This window comes from Sceloporus occidentalis, unplaced genomic scaffold (genome assembly GCF_023333645.1).
Source record: "Sceloporus occidentalis isolate IW3139 unplaced genomic scaffold, rSceOcc1.0.p SCAF_28, whole genome shotgun sequence".
Lineage (NCBI taxonomy): Eukaryota > Metazoa > Chordata > Lepidosauria > Squamata > Phrynosomatidae > Sceloporus > Sceloporus occidentalis.
The window spans coordinates 2810868-2832473 of NW_028317008.1; the positions used below are offsets into that span (position 1 = coordinate 2810868).

The window sequence follows — 21606 nt, forward strand, 5'->3', positions numbered from 1 at the left end:
AGAGCCTCTCCTTGCCCTGGGAGCACATAGGAACTTCTTCCCCACTCAATAGCCCCCCGATTGCAAGTCTGCTGCAAGTCTGTTGCCTGCCTTTCAGCAGGGCTGTCTTTAACACAGGGGAAAAGGGGCAGCTGCCACGGGCTCAACCACGATCACTTCTGTAGGGACCCACTTCTTACCTCTGCGTTGCTTGCACACAGTGCAAGCAACCTCTCTTGTACCAACCACGGGAGGCAGAAACGCTTCAGGGTCATGTTAGTTATACAATGTGCGAGAAACTGAACGGTAAGAGTTTGTGAATGAATATGAGTGAATGAATTAATATTTGTTAATGAGTCTCTGTGGATAAGTGAATGACTGAGATAGCATGGATGCATAAGTAGGGGGCAAAGATGGCACAGGCAGGCTGTTTGGGGAAAAGTTGGCACAGGCCGGCTGTTTGGGGCAAAGATGGCACAGGCAGACTGGTTGGAGGCAAAGATGGCACAGACAGGTTGTTTGGAAGCAAAGATGATACAAACAGACTGTTTGGGGCAAAGATGGCAAGGGAAGCTGTTTGGGGCAAAGAGAGCCCAGGGTCCAATCAATGTTAAAGGCACCCCTATACCTCAGGGACCCATACACATGATTTGCACACGATCCATGCACAAAAACATCTCCCTGGGACTGTCAAAAAAATAAATCATATAAATATATATATCTGTGCTCCTCTCCAATACTCCTAATACCTTGTGCATACCCCGAATGTATAGTGCACTCTATTTATTCTGAAGTGCTCATTACTGCCTGTGATTTCTCCAAAGATTAATTTCTGGGTTTATCATGTTCTTATGACTGCTTGTCAGATTTGAAAGGCTTTTTAAACACATTTCAAAACGCCGCTTTTTTGTGTCATTACTGGTCAGTCCATGGGTCTAAGTAGGATGATTTTGGCATGCAACTGTGTGGTTTTCAAATCCAGGATTATTTAGTGGCCTTGCTTCCCTCCTGTCAAATAAGTTTATCTTAACAGGTCTCCTACCCTTCCCTTTAAAATACCGAACTAGACGCAGCCTGGTCATTAAGCTCAGTAACACGTAATGCAAATTAACTCAAGCAGACAGTATTCACAGTGTTCATTCCAGCAACGCAACAGAGAGAATGTTTTCTAAAATACAACTTCTCCGACTACTATTAGACATACAGAAACAAATTTGTGAGATAATAATTGAACACTTGGAAAACATATGCAAATAAACCAAATGGCACCAAAATGCTATGCAATACACAAAGAATATTTATGAAAGGGGGGTCTTGACCATGCTCTTATTCAGTTAAAGGGGCAGTTTAATGTCCCTGACACCCACTACAGAACAATGTATATTAAAATATTATGTGAGTATGTTAATATACTTACTTATAAGTATACTTACCTGACACAGAAGGGGTAGCCCTGCTCAAGTGCCCTTCTCCATGGTGTGGCTGGTCTTGCCACTGATTGCCTCAGCCAATCAATGGCAAGGAAGGGCTCCCATTGAAAGGGCTCCCAATACAAACATTTAAAAGGACCACGCAGCTATCACATGTATTAAAGTGCATATAATAGCTGTAATGTCCCTTTATGGGGCTAAAACAGATGTAACACATAAACATAAGGTGAGCATTATGCACATAGTGATATGTTCATATATATCGTCCATCTGTTGTGTGATAAATAATTACGTAAGTCATTAGCACCAAAAGCAGAATCATAGAATGCTTTGTTAACCAAACTGATGTTTGGCAAGTTGTGAGTTACAGATAAGACTTCCATTACTATGGTGATCTCAATTAAAAAAAAAACCAGTGTGATTTGTGTCGTATAATATATGCTTCTTCTTTAACTGAAATGTAACTACAGTATAATCCATCAAGTGAGGCTTTTTCAGGTTTTTTGTGATAAGTAATCATACGCACAGGTCCCTTTCGCTTTCTTTTCATTGTTTCCTTTTCTTTCAATCATACACGCATCATTAATTCACAAGCTGAAAACCAGCTACATTAGAAAAAGAATTCAGTTGTCCTTTACTAGGGGAGAATAATGCCTAATAAAGACAAGCAAGGAGAGAGCCAGATATAAAGGGAGCTATAAAAAGACTTATTAATAAGATTTATCAATGGGTTTTCATAAATGAGACTGGAGGTATTCATTGTTACTGCTCTTAGAAGGTGTGATATGTCCCAGCACCTAATTGAAGGCTCAACTGAGACTAGAAATGAGCTACGTTTCCCAAAGAATTTAGGCTTGCCCTAGGAATACACAATGCGTGTCACAGACTAAGACAATTTTCAACCTGTAGATCTCCCATACTGGCTCACTAATCTGTAAAATTGATTGCGGTCTGTGCTCCAAAAGCTCAATAACAGCTCTCAAATGGCCTACCAATGGCACATTAAAGGTAAGCACAAGGGTAAGACATCATAATAAACAGAGAATTTGATGGGAGATAAGAAACATTCAGCCCATCTACTTTGGAATAGACTGTATTTTCCTAATGTAAGGACTCAAACCATAATCAGTTCTTGGTTTCATTTTAGATTTGGGATAGTCTTATTCTACCTCAATATGATGTGAGATCATAAGGTTAGACCGTGGTCCGGTCCCCAGGCCTGCCTCTAGCCCATCCACACTTCCACTAACTAACTAGCTAACAGTTTGGGCACCTAAAACATTTTGGGTTATGTGGACATAGACATTTTGTGCTATTGTATTAGAGGACATTTGACAGGGCTATACCTTAGGTTTAATGGCCATTTGTTCCAGGATGGCTACCCTGCAGTGCTTGGGGTAATCTGTAACACATAAACTGATTCCCTCCTATGAGTTTATACATCACAAATAATGATGAAAAAAAATCATATTAGACCAGTCTTTAACCACAAATCTTAATGATATCAGCTATATAGATACACCACAATTTCCTCTCTAGATTTTTACCTTGTTACCTAGATACTCCTTTGATTGGTTGGAGTAATAGTGTCCCTAAATGACCCGCTCAATTGTATAGAATCATAATGAGAACACAACTAGTGGTTCTCCACTAGTCATCATATTATGGTTTCCTTGATTAATTTAGACACACCAGAACAGCCTTGATAATTTGGTTTATACATAGAATTGCTCCTAGCATCGTTGGCAGAAGAGACAAACAGCCCTGCATCCAGGGCTAACACCAGCTTCAGGTATGGAATGCATTGTACAGGATAATTTTACAATAATTACTGGCAATAGGCTTAGCACATTTTCCTGAATATCAGATGATGATTGCAAGATCATTTGCATCTCATTTGCAGGAAATCTCAACATTTCTAATACTTTGGCTGTAAAATAGCACAACAGGGCAAATAATCAAACAGAAACATCTATTAAAGGGGTTTCATTGTATCCAGAAATCTACCAGTGGCTTATAAAACCGATTCTTTCATAAAGATTCAGATCTCCGTCTTTGTGATTCTGTTGCATCCTTACTTGTTTTTTTCCTGCAGTAATCTTCAGGTGCTATTGGTTGAAAAGTCTTCACCATCACTTGTATGTTTACTGAGGGTTAAGCTCCTCCACTATATTAGACCCAGGAGCAGGATGGGCAGCTTTCATAAAAATGGTGCCTCACATATCAATATCTGTTAATTCCATCAGTACGTATAGCAGTAGATCATCCACAGCAGCAATATTTTATATAAAACAATCATTTTAAACCACCTTCACAGAAATGCCGGTCTGCACAGTTAAAAATAGGGAACGGTCAGGCAAGAAAACCTTTATAATGGATATTCTTAGGAATGTGATAAACATAATGCACTTTAATGTATCGGAAAGGCTTACAAATCAGAGTGTGATGAACTAAGCTGAACTGGCAGGCATGAGTCACACTATAATGAAAATAGGTAGGGGATGAGTGCATTCCATTGTTGGATGTAAAAATACAAATCTTACTCACAAAGCAATATATATTTGGGGATTCATTTTAACTTCATACTTATTTATCTGTTCCCATGTTCCGTCAATCAATTTCTCTCTCCTACTATATAAATATATATATATACAGTATATATACCGGTATAGATATGGTATATATATTTATATATACGACATGGTCCCTGTCCCGATCAGAATTTCAATTCCTCGGAGGACAAGTGTCCTCTGTTCCCTCTGCTGCCCACCACTTCCTGTCTGATCCTCAAGGGGAGGGTATTAAAAGCGAAGGTGAAGTAAGGAAAGAAGAAGAGATGGTAAGCAAGGAGATGCAGAACATACGCTAGCTGAATTAAATTTAGTAGGAGAATAGTTTATATTCTCTGTACTTAGAGATAAAATATAATATTTGCAATCTCTGGTAATAATGCTGTCTAGCTGGAAAAAAGTAGAGACTATGATTTAAAGAAGGAGAATATACCTTCATCTGGTTCTTATTGGGTCTTATAAAAAGTAAAGTGATTTCAAGAAGAACATATTTATTGTGACTTATTAGCAAACACCGATGTAGTGCGGAGCCCAGACAGGTGGGTCATCCCTTAGTGGCAGTCAAGCATCTAAATTTACCTCTGCACAAAGAGAAACCAACTCTATACAGACAGAGCTGTCATTTGGGATAATAGGTGTTAGGGAAAGGCCAGCTTAATACTATAGGGCTAAGTCGTTTGCAAGCTTTTTAGTGAGAACAAGAGGTATTATGGTGATGAGAAAGGGGGGATGAATTTAAAAAAATATTGGGTTACAAAGCCTGATCTCCTGTAGTTCTATATTTATCAATAGGGTCCACCTACAATGAGATAGACACAGGTTGTAAGCAATGTGTCCCCCACCTGGATTCTGTTGTTTCTCTAATCAGAGGATCTCTGGGCAGCTACCTACAACAGCAGGGAAGCCCACCAAGCCAGACTATCCCGCGAAAACAAGGACTTTTCAGAGGTATAGTAAAACATATTGAATAGCTTTTTCTGGTCATCAGGAACAATCACTTGGATGGGAAGAAACGTATAGTTCTTATCGTTTCCTAAAATAGAATAGTCCCATTACACCAAAAATCACTTTCATTTTATCTCCAATCTGGCAGATGCTCACGGTGAAAATGGCAACCAATTTATTGCACACTGTGTTAACATTTGTAGATCAAAATCCCAATATGTACTGAGATGCTTTCAATTAAAGCAAAATTAACACTTAATAAATCAACTTTGCTGGAATAAAATACCTGTAAAGTGTTTTCTTATTTACTAAAATGCTTCTTAATTAAGATTTTTGGCATAGATGATGTAAAAAAGCAGTTGCACCCTATAGACTATTGTAATGCGTACAGCACACGTAACAACATAAAACCATGCACACATTACACTTTAAGAGATTGTAGTATCCTTTTGACAAATGAGCACCTAGGGTACTAGAATGTGGTGATACAGGGTCCCATGTTGTTAAGTCATGCCAAATCAATTACAGCTTGTATAATTTAGTAAAAACTGTAGTTATGTGATAGCTGATTTAGATGCTGACAATGAATAATGCTTGCCAAAGTAATGTCTCAGTTGATAGGTGCCTAGCTAGCCGCTCTGTGTGATATATAAAAAATGTGTCAATAATCATCGCCTCAACACGGCAAAAAGGTATGGCTGGAAGATAATCACAAAACTGTCCCCTGTGATCTTACCGTCATTTAATGTGTGTACCTTTAGACAAATAGTGTTTGGTAGGTTCAGACAATTTTTCACTGTTGTACACCCTCACCCTCAACTCTACTATTAGATGCAATCCAAGGGTCCACTTACCACTTGACATCTCCTTTCGTCCTACTTGTATAGTTTGGAAAATTGTCAAGGTGCGCACCCATTAATATTCAGAGAAAGTATGTAACCTTTATGTTGACCTTCAGTTTACCACAGTTTCCACACTAATATTTCACATCACTTCTACATAGTTAAAAAGACAGTCCCTACAAAATACAATTTTAGATGCATTAAAGTCTACAATTAAAGTCTATCCCATGGCACATGTTGTACATTATTCTGGCTTTTACTAAATTTGGGAAAATCTACAATGTGTTGAAGACATTGTTACTAAGGTATCAGAAGAAGCAAGATGCCTTGTGGTGCAGTAGTGTTGCACTGCTGCTGTTAGTTATACCAGTGATCTAGTATAGCCTTGGGCAGAATCCAGATATCAAACACAGGGCAGTATGACAGAACATGCAATTAGGCAGCTAAGCTTGGTTAGCGGCCTGACTCTTTTTTATAGAGGTAACAAACAAGCTTATTGTTGATGGATGTTAACATTGCGTTGTATGTATCTGAATTTTTTGCTGTCCTTGGTACATGCCCACATATGGGTAATTCCTTCTTGACATTGTGAACACATTTCACATGGTAAAGTTTTTCTCGGAAGTTCATGAATGGCTGGGGGTTTAGTGGCATGTCATGCAACACAGATCGTGGCAGGGTAGGCATCTTTTTTAATCAATATGCTATTAAAAAAACATGTATGTATATGTCAGGTTACCATTTTAATGTTCTAACAGTTCTTACAATTTATATGCAGAAATGTTGACTTGCATTGTAGTCTCTCGTGGTTAGAACATGACCATTTTAACATTTCTTAGCATGAACCTGTTGTACCTTTGTAATTGATTTCCCAATCTTGTTCAGGAAGCATATCAGGAAATATGAGACAAGACAGATGTGTGCCCAAAATACCTATGGTATACTGAGCTCCTTCACAGCTGAGAGCTATTTTTAAAATTGAAAATTGTGCAGCCATCTCAAAACATCTTAACAGAATATATACATTTTTTGTGTTTCGTTATTGACATATAAAATGGTGACAGGTCTACTTAAACACAAAAAATCCATGGTCTTCGTGTCATGTTCTGCATCCAATTCACAGCTTATGGGGACAGCTCAGGAACATAAGTAATTGTAAATTTAATGGGTGGTAAAATCATTCAAACATTTTTTAGTAAGCATGCAAAATGTGTCCACAGAAGATGCAAATCTACACCTCTGCATAAGCCATTTTAACAAAAGCTAATGGAAATGTACCTCTTTCTTTACCAATAATGTCAAGATGAGGGATGGTTGAGGAATTCTGCTCTATGGGTAGGGGTTTACCTCACCAAAATGAAAGACATAACAAATGTAAACCTTTTTAACCCATTTATCTTGTACTCTGACTCGCTGCTACACCCTTGCCACCCGATCTCCTATGAGGCCACTGATTAGACAAAGAAGTTTAGGTTATGCTAAAAAGAGCATTGTATATTGACTGTATTGTTATAGTGAGGACAGTAAATGGAAGCATCACCGCTGCTTCTATTATTACAGTGAATTTCTTTTAATTAATTTGAGCCATTCTTCACAAGCTATAGATGCTGGGCTCCCTGAGATTTCTTCACATACAACCTTGTTCTTGTACTGAAGAAGAGTGCCAGCATTTGCTACCCCTCAGGTAGACTCTATAAATTTCAGCAGGTACTTGAAACCTGCTGCTTGCCCTGTTTGATCTCACCAGAGGCTCCCCCGCTGCCTGCAGCCTTTCAATCAGGCACAGGCGGCTGGATGCTGAACTCGTCTCGATCGCTCATGTCCGCACTTAACTTCTAATGAAAAACAAACGTAGTGTGACCAACGAGGGACATTTCTCACATCTCTGGGGGTGGGAGGCTGGTCATGGCATGCTGACTCCAACACGAGCCTGATGGAGCAGAGACCCCTCCTTTATCGACAAGAGGCCAGAAGCAGCGACAAAGACACCAAACCTCGCGGCTTTGTCTGTCTTTTTGCTTCAGTGTTTATATACATTTTCATTTCTTCATGTTGTCCTTTCCGTTCATGTCTTTGCATCCCTGTCTATGCCCTAGAGTCACGGTCACTCCTTCTCACTTTTTTACCATATCTCTGTATAATACGGCATAATGAGATTTGCCTTTTTCTCAGGTACATTTTTTTTTACATTCGACTGATGGAAAGATCACTGCAGTCTTGAATGCACCAGAATACCTTGTAAAAATGATTTGTTGGTGTCTTAGGTCTTAGGACACGGAATTCCATACGCATACGTATAATATATAAAAGAATTGTACATATATTGCATATTTATATGTATGCAGTGTATGTGCATTTTTTTTGGTAACAACCATTTGATTATCATGAAACCCTAACAAATGTAGACATCTAAGGGTAGAGTTTTGATCTCATGAGTTATAGTGAAGAAGCAAGAGTCTCTATTCTGCTTGGTGGACAAGACAGGGGGTGTAGGAGAGGGGGTATTGAGATATGTAAATAATCTGATGATGGAATAAAAAAGTGAGAAACCTCTTCAAAAAGTCTTTACTTAGGAAAGAACCAAAGATACTTATCGCCATTAAAAGTTTATAGGGAAAGCTAAAACTCAAGGAAGTCATACCAACATATACCAACTGTATATATATATATATATATATATATATATATATATATATATATATATATATATATATATAAGAGCAGACAATGTTCAGCAGACAATGTTCAGGGCATCCAGCCTAAACATGGGTTCATTATTAAATGTATTCAATGTTTTCTTAAGTAATAGGAAAGGTACAGAAAAGGTTATGGATACCAATGCCTTATACTACCATTGTGTGTGCTTCTGCTTCACTCGCATGATTAAAATAGATACCCATACCCTGAGTATGTAAATGAGTATGCATTTGTTAAAGCAGTTCAAAACAATTATCTTAAATGGTTATTGACATGTTCAGATGTATTGTTTTGTCTATATACTCGGTCAGCCTGGGGCCGGAATGTGCACCTTCTATAAATTTATACTGGTGCCCAGTTAGCTAAGTAAAAGAAAGAAAAACACAAGCAATACAGTTATCTGAAATTACGGTACTTGTTTATTATCAGCGTATTGATTCTCAATATATAATATAACTTGTTCTGCCCCTAGCTTAATATGGGTTGTGGTAATGAAGCTTTACTTCTATAGCATGCCATTAATATGGTCGGCCTGGCACATGAATTGTGGCTTGACAAGATGTATTCGAGGACTTGCTTGTCTCATACCGCGTCATAAGCCAACTCGCCCACCTATATTGAATTCTTCAAGGTTCCTAATTCCTCATATCCCTACTTTTGGACCCAACACTTTCTATCATTCTCTTCTAGAAACTTAGAATGCTTGGTGAATGTGACTGCACAGGTTCGTAAATATAACAATAATGTGTACAGAACAGCAAAAAGTGTGTTCATAAATTACTGTGTAACTAAAACATTATTCTTCTAAATGACTCACTGGATTATTAAAGTAGGTGCCAATAGGCCATTGTCCCATAAAATCTCAGGAAAGCCTTGTCACCTAGCCTTGTCTCCAGCCACACCTTGTAAAACGATAGCGTCCCTCGCCGGGCATTGGAAATTTTGTTAGGTATGATTTATGCATCTCACATTCTCATTACGTTTGTTTTCATTTAAATTGTTTATTGCTTATTGGTGTCATAGGAGGATACAAACAGGAAAGTTATATGGTGGTGCTAAAACTTTACAGTGCAAGAGAGACAGGAACACATCGTCATTCATGTGGGTACAAAGAGTGTCAGAGCCAAAGAAACAATCCAGTTCGCTTTATATTTCTTGGCGTCTGAAGACTAGAACTTAATCTTATGCTGCATGAGTGGTTGTTTTATTAATAAATCATAACACATATTTTGTGATATATATATATATATATATTTATATATGCTATATACTGCATATATATATATATATATATATATATAGCCTCTCTCTCTCTCTCTCTCTCTCTCTATATATATATATATTTATATACTGTATATATATATATTGGCCCTTTTTGGATCTGTTTTTCTGTTGTTTGTGTATTTTTGCACAGATAGTACAAGATGCATTTACTTTCACATGTGATGAGAAATGCTCTTGAAAGCAAATTATAGATTAAGTACCTGTCTTTTCATTGCAGAAGAGTTAAATAGAAAGGAGAGCTGAAAAATAGCTATGGGAAAAAAACATAATTGCTACTATCATAATGAACCCTACAAACATTGTTTTACATTGAAGATAACAAGGGTATTTTGTAAAGAGGTATTCAATGCAGGCTAAAACAAAAAGGGTGATACCAGTGCAAAAACACTAAAACCAGAGCAATCAGCAGGGGCATTCAATTGATTGCTGTAGTTCTTGTGCCACTTTTACCGCTTTGCACCCAAATTGTTGATAAAATAACTTAATCCTTAAAACAAAATGTTGCATATGCCATGCATGAGGGCTTCCAAGGTTTGGCCCCCCAGAGTGCCCCTTCTCCTGAAAGTGTGTGGTTGACGTAAAGGGGCTGGGCTAGCGACACACAGGGGTGGAGTTAGCGGCACTAATGGGTGGGGCCCGGTAATTAGCTCAGATTTAGTTCTTGTGGGGGTTACCATGAAATATCACACACTTTTGCAGTGATCCTGATGATCATTTTACTCATAGAGCTTTATAGATTGCAGGGAGCATTCTCTAAGGTTACAGGCAGGGCAATTTAAATGTTTAAAGCACTGCCAAGTGGAATGGTTTTGGCCGATTCAGGTAATAGGGCTTTCTCTCAAACCTAAACATTTGTGGTTGAGTTATTAAGCTTTAGTAGGTAATTTGATCCAGGGGAAGTTCTGATAACATTTGGAGTTACCTTTTTGAGACAACATTAGAGATAAGGATCATCAGATATTGGTACTTTGAACGGTTAAACTTGATTCACTTACTTTTTTGTTTCTACTGTGAAAAGTATATGTGCCTTGAGAAAATGGGCAATGAAGTCACTCACGCTTTACATTTCCCTTTTTGGCATTTTTCAGTTTACAAGTGACTTGTGGAGGACCAAGCATGGCAAGTTTTTCCCTACAAAAAGAGCTGAGCTGTCCCGTTATAATTCACAGCTCAATTTGTAAGGTGACTTTCGTGAAATCTCATTGATATAATTAGGCATTATAAAGGGCTAGCCAAGCGTTTTTTGTAGCAGAGGCCCATTGAGATTTTACCTTCATAATGTATAATTAAGTTGGTGAGTTGATATCAGAATTCCAACTCTTCTTCAATGAATAAATCCAAGGCTGTGTCCATCATTGAGGCCACGATTGCCCTTTTCGCACTACTTTCACAGCACTACCGTTACAACAAAATGGGGCAAAATGAACCCTATTGAGCGCTTCAATTTTATTTAAGCATGGATAGATAAATGAATAGCATAAGATGGTTATTTACCTACATTGCAATATAGCTCCTGTAGGAACAAGCAAGATACTGATTTATGCTGGTCTACATATACTATTTTTGATGAAAAGCTTTGTTAATATTTCTTTTTCAACTTCCGTTTCTTATCACCAATGAATCTGCTGTTGGGCTGTATTTCTGTGAGGATGTCTTTCTCATGTATGTTACATAAATTAAATTTAATGTATAAATTTAATTATGGCATTTTATTCGGGTTTTTTCAGATGACTCTTTTGAAATTTGTTTTTAAGGTAGCTTTTTTCATTGGAATATGGAAAATGCAACTGCATTTATTTTTCTTGTTCATCCATAAATACAGGACTAATAACAGCCAGCGAGCTTCTTACTTTTGTTTCCATTATAAGCCAACAAATAGGCATTGTGAGGAAATGAGAAATTCCTGGTACATACTTTATTCAATGTGGTGTGAAGCCATTCTGCCAGGGTTGCTGATGAGATAAGCTTCGCTGAAATATACAGATTCCAATATTCTTCAGCACACAGACTATAAGTTACAAGCAGAATATTAGGCTTATTTTAAAATTATTATTTTTTATATTTTATATGAACCAGAGGAGGCTGCATATCTGCCAACAGAGAAAGAGTTAATATAATTCTGTCAGGGGGTGTTACTGTGGGCAGAATAAGCACTAGGGGTATTTTCTTGTTGAAAGCAGGATTAAAAAACAGGGTACAAAGTATGATAATTTCTTGCAGACATTTTTGCTGCCAACACATGGAGATTTTGCATTACCGTTGACTATATATCTATACTTGGATAATGTCTTGGCTAAACTCCTGTGGTTGATTTTGGACAGAGTTTAGCCAACCACGCAATTGTTTAAAGGTTTGATACACAGTAAAATAAGTATGTTTCCCTTGGCTAGGAATGCCCCTTGGGTTTGCTGTAGTGCCCACCAGGGGCGTACATAGAGTATTTGGCACTCGGGGAGGATTTATTTAATTAATAAATTGAATACGTTCTAATAAATAACATTTACTGAGCAGATAATACTGCTTTCTATAATAACAAAACCCCAAAACACAGGTCCAAAGTGACCACTGTGTCTATTCTGCAAAGGTAAATGGATTTACACCCTCTGCCTTGGAGCCTCCACTTCTGCAAATTGATCAATGACTTCATCAAAGCTATATTCATGTTCATTATATAGTGAGTCAGAAATTGACAGTGGCACAGCATAACTCCCATCACTATATACTGAGTCAGACATTGATGGTAGTACAGCAAATCAGGTGCCCCAACTAGTTTAGCATCCTAGGCAGCTTCTTAGGTTTCTGACATAGGAGGATCGACCCAAAAATAGATGAAAGGGCCAGATTCAAGTAAATTATAAAATTACATCTGTAAATCAGGATTTAGCAGGTACATTGTCTTGTCATGGTGAGTTAGCTGTGTGAACGTGTGCATACCAATAACATAATGTAGTGTGCATCTCTATAACCAGGCATGTGGATTTTATGGGTATGCTCATGGCATCAGATTAACCATACCGTGCAACTAAATTTAAAATCCATCTATGTATTTACTGGTAAAGAGGCTAGCATAATTCATAGACTCATTTTACATTTATACTTTGATAGCAGGGGAGCTTTAGATACATTTAAAACATTTTCTATTACCTGTAATATTTTGCATCTAATAGGTATAATTTCTTTTTAAATACACTGCAGACTGTACTCTATTACCTGTAATATGCAATACTACATGCAAGAATAGTCTTTAATCAGGTGTCCACTATTCGATTGTTTGCGGTCTGCTTGTTTAGGAGCTCACGCTGCTAATCCGTACATAAAAAATCAAATCACAAATACTGCAAGCTACTTTCCTCACTGGTTTTTACTTTAATGCCGCCAGGTCGTTCTAGGGTAGTCTTTGCTTCTTCTACTGATGGGGACAAACACAACACATGCTTCTTTCATGATTGACTTTTACTCTAATGCCGCCAGGTCATTCTAGGGTAGCAATATATGGCTATGTAGTGTGATGGAATCCCCAATATTTATGCATTAGATAGGTGTTCTTTGAATGGTATTCACTGGGTATACTGGTCTTTATTATTTTAGCAGCAACTCAGGAATCTGAATGTGTATGTCTTTGTGCTCTTTAGGCTGTGTCTCCTTTCTGTCTGTTTTTTTGGTGTGAATATTTGCAGGTTATGACCAAACCTTAGGGTCGAGCAGCCCCTTCTGCCACACAGATGCCAATTAATGGTGTCCATAGAAGGCTTCAAATTATTTGGGAGTCTCAGTGGCTTAAAATGCAACGCAGTCCCAGTGATTCAGCTCCTTGGTAAGCAATATAGCCATGAAAATTTAGATAGGACCCGTCAAACTTGCTGAAATGAGTATTCAATGAGTATGCCCTGATTTCTTGCTCTGTTTGGGGAACACATTGGTCATTATTATTTTAGCTTCAACCCAGGAATTTTAATGTGTATGCCTTTTATGTTTGTTTTTAAGTTGTGTTCCCCTTCCTGTATATTTTTGTTGTTGTTGTACAATAATATAATTGGTTAAATTTGGTTAAATACAGCACCTGAATATGCTGAGAACCTTTTGTCATTGTGAAATCTATCTGCATTCTGAACAATGCAAGAATCGTCACCAGCTTGATAACTGCAATGTCTTTCTAACAAAGAGGTTTTTTTTTGTTGTTTCAAGAATAAATGTGTCTGAGGAAGCGGTGATCTGAAATCGCTAAGCCTGACACTGAAATTTACTGAATCAATGGACTAGAGGAAAAAAAACAGAAAAACTGTTTGTTTTTTTTATGCTATACTACTTTAAGTCAACTTTTTTCATGAGTTAAGACTAATATGACCGAATACGATGGCAAGAGTGCTGTCAATCCATGCGAAATAGTGCCATTGCTAAAATAAAAATAGAGAAAAAGGTTTTATGGCCATATTCTAAAACTCACATTGCTTGCTGCATAAAAAAAAAAACAGATCATGAAATGTGAAAAAAAATCATAAAACAATAACTCGTTGTTATGACTGCAAAATATTTTAGCTCAGAAGATAATTCCCTCCTGGCTTATGCACCCAATGTATATTTCCTGTCTCTTGTGTATATAATACATATGTATAATTATGAATATCCTGGAAGATGCATAGAGAGTATGAAAAAAACAACGCTTGCACTTTTTATGCTGTGGAAACAGTTTTAAAAATGTCTGAGGCCCTAAATAAGCATGTGATTACCAAAGAATAGACTAGTTACCGTGTCAGTGAATTAAACAGGGATTGTTGCTGATAATTAGCCGGTTAGAATTTATTAAGCATGCAATTAAACTGAATGGAATTCATAGCAATTAGAAGCTCTCCTTTCATCAAATAAAGAATGAATAAAGCCGCCCCCTGAGAATTCAGGCGTGAATCCTATACAACATGCTTGCTATTGAATTTGGCTAAAAATGCACATTTTTTAAGGGGAATCATCAACCCATTTGTATTCTGCAACCAAAAACCACAGAAATATCAAGGATGTCATAGTGAGGAAGAATAAGATATATCATTAGTCTGACCCTCTCAATAAAATGTCTTGAAGGAGTATTAGCATACCTGGTAATTCTCCGGCAAACTTTCACCCAGAGACCCTGGGGGGGGGTTGCCAGCAGTCACCTCTACCACAAATTGTGTTTTATTTATTTATTGTCATTTAAAAAAAAATAAAAATATATATATACTTTTGTGGCACTAGGGAAGTTTCAGCCCATAACCATGAGTGCCCTACAGGACTTTCTTTAAATGGGCACTGGACAAACCTCAGTTGTGGGGCTCGGTATGTATATTTTATTGCATTTAGGCAGACAAATACTGTCTATGTGATTAAATAAAATCTGTTGCGTTATAAGAGGATTAATCCTAAAAATTTTATGTTGCTTGAGACTGGGAGTAGGTGGAATCTATTCTCCTTACTTCTACCTAACTTTCCCTGCTGCTTTTCTGCACATAATCTCTGGCACACAGGGCTCTGCCAGGTTATGGAAAGACAATCAGGGAGGAAAGGAAGAGCCGTGTATCGTCCCAGAGTCTCATTGGGCAATGGGCAGCTGGCCCTTTTTCCCTATGATTAAGATGAATTTGCAGGGCTCCTGTATGTTCGTGGCCTCTGCAGGCCTCATGGCATCATATCTCAGTTCTCCACTTCACTTAGACCAGGACAAACCAGAAACATGGACACTGCAGGGTGCTTTTAAGTGCTGGGCTTGGAGCGGGAGCCCCACTTAACTTTGCCGAAGGACAGCCCTGTGGCACCAATTGCACCAAAACTTAGGGGGCAGTCTGCAGAACCCAGCCATGAAAATCATCAAAGATGAAAAGTACGAAGATCACCTAGGATACCAAGAATCCTTTAGTCGCCACAGTTTATGTATTTTAAACACATAAATCAAGTTACAACATCTACCTCTCAGCATCTGTACCATAAGCATGGATCTAGTATGAGATGGCAATTCACACCATAGTCCATGCTTCTACTGTATACATACTACCCGCATAAGTCCATGTAATGAACACAGATGCTTACTGCTGTGTTTATGGAAGGGTCCTTCCACTGGGTCTTATGATCGGACAGCCCAGATGCCACATTACATGAAATATGCTTACCCAATGCTTGTTTCTCAGATACTGTTTGCCTTTGATTCATCCAAACTGCCAACTTTCTAGCCTGTATTAATCAAGAATTACAGTCCATACTCTATGTAAATACTAATTAAGCATTGCTTTCCCAAGACCCATTTCTAGGCCACACCCACTAACTACTAAATCAGCCAATCACACATCAGTTTCTGAAGGCTTTATTCCTAATTTATTGCACCAAGACAAATAGGCACCATAATTACTACTCCATCAGCATTAATTGAATTAGAACAAAAACCTGCCCTGGGTAGAAAGTCATTTCATATTTCACTGATTTAACAATACGACCCAATCTGCATGCAGATACGGTGAGGTCTGATTTATCTGCATGTTAAGCGAGGGTAATGACCAGTTCCACATGGGAATACAGGTTACAAGTGCGTCGCTGCTGCCCGTGAAATGACATATACATTGGAAAGCTGGCATGATATGTGGCAACTCTTGATTCAGCACAGTTAGGTCTCCGTGTAGCACCAGGACAGAAGGATTCTATGGTAAAGTATCTGGGAGGTTTATATCTCACTTGGACAGGGTCTGTGATCTGTGTGTAAATTAGACTTTAATAATGTCATGTGGCTCGTTATCTCAAGCTCGTGCTGCTGCTTGTTTTCATCTAATGGATGCTAGGTCTTTGTTTTTTGGACACTGTTTATCTCAGTCCAAAGATTTAGCCCCTTAATGTTTTTAGACAAATATGATGTTACTTCCTCTCTATTGTATCAGTAGGTATTAATTTATATCATAGAATCCTCATCTGTGCATGCTAACTGCATCATCATCTCAGCATTTCAGACTACAAGTTCCATAGAGTAAATAGTAGATATATTGCCTATTGAAATATCAGGTACTGTGTGTGGGTAGTCTGAAAGTATCATGCGGATTTTGGTTGGCTGTAGACCACAAAGTCAGGGGAAAAAGGTGAAAATGAACAGGGATAGGTGGTAGCAGGAATTGAAAATGAAGTGCAGAAGGCTGGCAACACAATTTTAATCGTAGAGCGTGTGAGACACACTGCAGAAAACATTTTACAGTAGTAGAAAAGAAGCAGGGGGGACATTGATAATATTATCAAAGTGACAAAAGGCTGTTAGCATAAGTGGTCATGTCTAGAAGTACATGTTAACTAGTGCAAGATGCATCCAACACATCCTTCACTTTCATGGCTGAGATGAGCCTTGGTAAGACTCGTACCTTGCCGAATTTAATTAACACAACTTACGAGAAATAGTAAATTATATTTGAGAGGCGTCATGAAAATGGCAGAGCTGCAACATAAATCGATACAAGTTTTCATAAATATAGAGAACATTTTTTCCACCTAAAAGAACATTGTACTATGCCTAACAGTATGATTTAGTATATAATGAAAGACCACAAACATAACAAAAAGCAAAGGTCAAAAGCTTATGTTAAACATGGATTGTGTGATAACTATTATTTTAAAGCATAATTATATCCGTAACAAACCCTTATCTTATTTATCAGTGTATTGCGTTAACACTATTTTAAAATGGATCAGTAGTTTTTAAGGTATTTCTATTATAACATATTATAAGTTTCTTACACTTACGATATGAAATGTATCTGCATGCACCTGACTTCCTATGATAATTTTTTTATTTTATATTGTATGTTTTCTGGGAGGGGATGAATTCTGAATTCCCATAGTGTAATCAACTACAAAGACATCAGAGATATACACTCATCGGCCACTTTATTAGGTACACCTTGCTAGTACCGGGTTGGCCCTCTTTTGCCTTCAGAACTGCCTTCATTCTTCGTGGCATACTTTCCACAAGGTGCTGGAAACAGAGAATTTGGTCCATATGGACATGATGGCATCACACAGTTGCTGCAGATTTGTTAGCTGCACATTCATGATACAAAACTCCCGTTCCACCACATCCCAAAGGTGTTCTATTGGATTGGGATCTGGTGACTGTGGAGGCCATTGGAGTTAACTCATTGTCATGTTCAAGAAACCAGTTTGAGATGATGTGAGCTTTGTGACATGGTGCATTATCCTGCTGGAAGTAGCCATCAGAAGATGGGTACACTGTGGTCATAAAGGGACGGACATGGTGAGCAACAATAAATGATGCTCAATTGGTACTAAGGGGCCCAAAGTGGGCCAAGAAAATGTCCCCCACACCATTACACCACCACCACCAGCCTGAAACGTTGATACAAGGCAGGATGGATCCATGCTTTCATGCTGTTTATGCCAAAGACTGACCCTGCCATCTGAATGCCGCAGCTGGAATCGAGACTCATCAGACCAATGCAACGTTCTTCTAGTCTTCCATTGTTAAATTTTGGTTAGCCTCTGTGAATTGTAGCCTCAGTTTCCTGTTCTTAGTTGACAGGATGGCACCTGGTGTGGCCCAACTTCCCAACTGCTTCAAAGTTCGACGTGTTGTACGTTCAGAAATGGTATCCTGCATACCTTGGTTGTAACTAGTGGTTATTTCAGTTACTCGAAACAGTCTGCCCATTCTCCTATGACATCTGCAATGCATCGTTGTCCACACAACTGCCGCTCACTGGATATTTTCTCTTTTTCAGACCATTCTCTGTAAACCCTAGAGATGGTTGTGCGTGAAAAGCCCAGTAGACCAGGCTGTCTGGTACCAACAACCATGCCACGTACAAAGTCACTTAAATCCCTTTTCTTCCCCATTCTGATGCTCGGTTTGAACTTCAGCAAGTTACTGCCATGTGATTAGCTGATTAGCTATTTGTGTTAACAAGCAATTGAACAGATGTACCTAATAAAGTGGCCAGTGAGTGTAGTTCCAAAGGGAGCATAAGCACTCTTATCTTTCCCAACACGTTCATTGCACATCTTTCTCTACTATAATGATGGTGCTTAGTTGTAGTGACTTAAAAAAAATTAATACGAGGTCCATTCTTGGACCAAATTGGTTGGGCCATTTTCTGACAGTGGTGCTTCTAGTCCAGTTAGTTGGCTGTTCCAAACAAATTCCCAATAAGCCTCAGTACAATGATCTATTGATGCAAAGGAGGAATCCTAAAAAAATCCAAGTACATCATCTTGGTTCCACTACTGAAAATCATTTTACATCCAGTAATTGTGGACTATAAGCTTAGCTGGATATAAGAGCTATATCCCAGAGCATCTGACACATCTGTGTGCCTAGCCTTGTCCTATTATTGGACAAACGTGCTTACATGTTAAGGCTACCAAACCTCAGATAATATTTGAAATAATTGTTCCTCTTTATTTTAATGCAGACAGAAGCAGGAAGGCTTCTATTTCTCTACAAATCAGTCTGCATTAGTCTGGGCTCTCGGAGTACTTCTGCAAAAGTTAACAGGGACAGCCTTTTCTTTTGTTTCTCCAATTGCAGGAGAGGGTGTGCCTGGAGGCGCCGCCCTTTTGTAGAAGTGCAAGAAGGCCTAGTAAACAGAGCAAAAAAACAAGAAGATGCAAGAGAAGAAGTGGAGCTGTAGTAAAGGAGAAAAGGGCACTGTAGGGAGACATTGAGAGAGTGTAAGAGAGTGAGTAAGAGTGAGAGAACGTGAAAGTAGTTTTGCAACCATAGGGGTATGGCCTGTAATCAGGACAATGTGATATATATATATTCCTTCTTCCTCAATCCCCTGGGGCTTATGTTTGTACTTTTAATCTTGCGATACTTTCTTGTGCTGTACCAAGTGAATCATTGCTGAATTTTACAAATAAAATTTACAACATATAATAATAATAAGGAGCACTTTTTATGTTTCAGAAGGTGACATGTGCCTCAGGCATTAATGCTTGGGGATCTGGATACACTCTGCAATGTTTGGAATATACTGTATGATGTGAACAGCACTCCAGTGAAGATTCAGATGTATGGGTGGCCTGTGGCAGTTCCCTCAATAATAATAAAGAACATGTAACAGCCTAGAATTTCAGAATAAATCATCAAGCAGGTGCTAAAATAACTATTTGAACTCTGGAAGAATGTTCATCTACAGCTATTACTTTTATAATGCAAAGTGTGGGAAATTATGAACTTCCCTCCTTCCCTGTTGTCATTCCACCGATCCTATGACAGAATAGTTGGTATGGTACAGAACAGTATTGAACATATTGCTTTATACTTTTGATGTTATTTCAAATAGAAATGCCAAAAACTTTATTAAGGTCATTCTGTTGATTGCCAATTACCGACCTTTTAGCCTCTCCACCGTCTGCATCAAAAGAGAAATAACTCGACCGGTGGAAATGTTTCATTCTGCAGCTTGTTCTACTGAACAGGAAAGGTTTTTTGGTATTGGGGGCGAGGGGCTACTAATACAAATGTTAATAAACCAAATACTTTGCAGTAGTGGACCTGAAATGTGGAATTCACTTTTTTGCAATATATGACATTGAAAAAGGGGCATTGGGCTTTAAAGAGGAATGTGGCTCACATCCTAAACAAATATTAGAAATCCAGAAGAATGCTACTGGCAGAAGTAATTTTTATATGGGAAAATAAGATTTAACAAGAATAATGTTTAATGACAACTTCTACCCAAACAGGAACTGAGACATATTCTTTTTTAAATAATATTATTTGACTCCTTTTTTTAAAAAAAAACAAAACACATTTCTTGTGATCTTTGAATTTCAGAGCACCCGAGTAGGTGTGAACAGCATTTGAGTTATACCTGACTCCCCTGGAGTTTTACACTGTTACTAGATTGCACCTGCTTATAGGCTGGCGGCATTTTGTAAACTTTTGTAACCTTTATGACTCTGTGCATTAGATGCCCTTATATGTGGTGACATACTTAGTCCAGGACATTTTAAATAAAAAAAAAATATTGTCATCTGATCACCCACCATTCTTTGTTGCGATCAGATGACAAACTTTCATTATCTATATTTGTGAAAGATGGATAACAATAATGAGTGCCCCTAACTGTCCCAAGCCAATCTGATCACCTTATAAAGACAATTATCAAGATCCTTTATCTTGTATACTGTATACTCATTAAACACAACATAATCACTTACAAGTACTAAGTAGAGCAATAATTACAATGTAAAAGAAATGCTGTCTATTCATATCATCCATTACTAACATACGCAAAGAGAAACAGATCCTGTAACATTGTGCTGGGTTTCCCAAAAAACACACTATCCTCCCCCTGCAGGAAGATGAAGTGGTGAGAAATCTCTAAGGATCTTGTCAGCATTCCAGACACTGGGCCAATTAGCCCTCAGCCACTTTAATTACCCCGTGTCCAAATAATTAACTTCTTGTTTATTTCATTTAACAAAACAGATCTTTTGCTCGTAATGATTTCTTGTCTTTGTTTTTATTCATTATCTCTCTGGCCTGAGTTTCAGGGGCATTAGTTTTCTTTAATGAGGAGAAGAAGCAAAGAATCCTAAAAAAGAGGAGAGCATGGAACAAGGTGTGTCCTCTATGGGGGGAGAATAAGTACACAATGAAATATGTGATCCTTAGAGTATGAAAAGTATTGATACTATTGTATAATTATCAATGGGACTGCTCCGGAATCAGAATGGAGGCATCAAGGTAAGAATCTGCTCTGGATTACAACTCACTAAGCACCCACATTTATTTTAGATGAAAATCCATGTTAGCCAAGTAATCCTTGAATATTTGTACATTTATTGTTTTTCTACCATAACATTCTAAGCACAGCTAATACTGCACTGAAGGAAATA

General features: G+C 38.0%; 1 pseudogene; it reads right to left on the reverse strand.

The window, feature by feature from the left end:
* Positions 1–254, reverse strand: part of LOC149299435 (netrin receptor UNC5A-like) — a 49730-nt pseudogene extending 49476 nt beyond the window's left edge.
* Between the last annotated feature and the right edge of the window lie 21352 nt (positions 255–21606).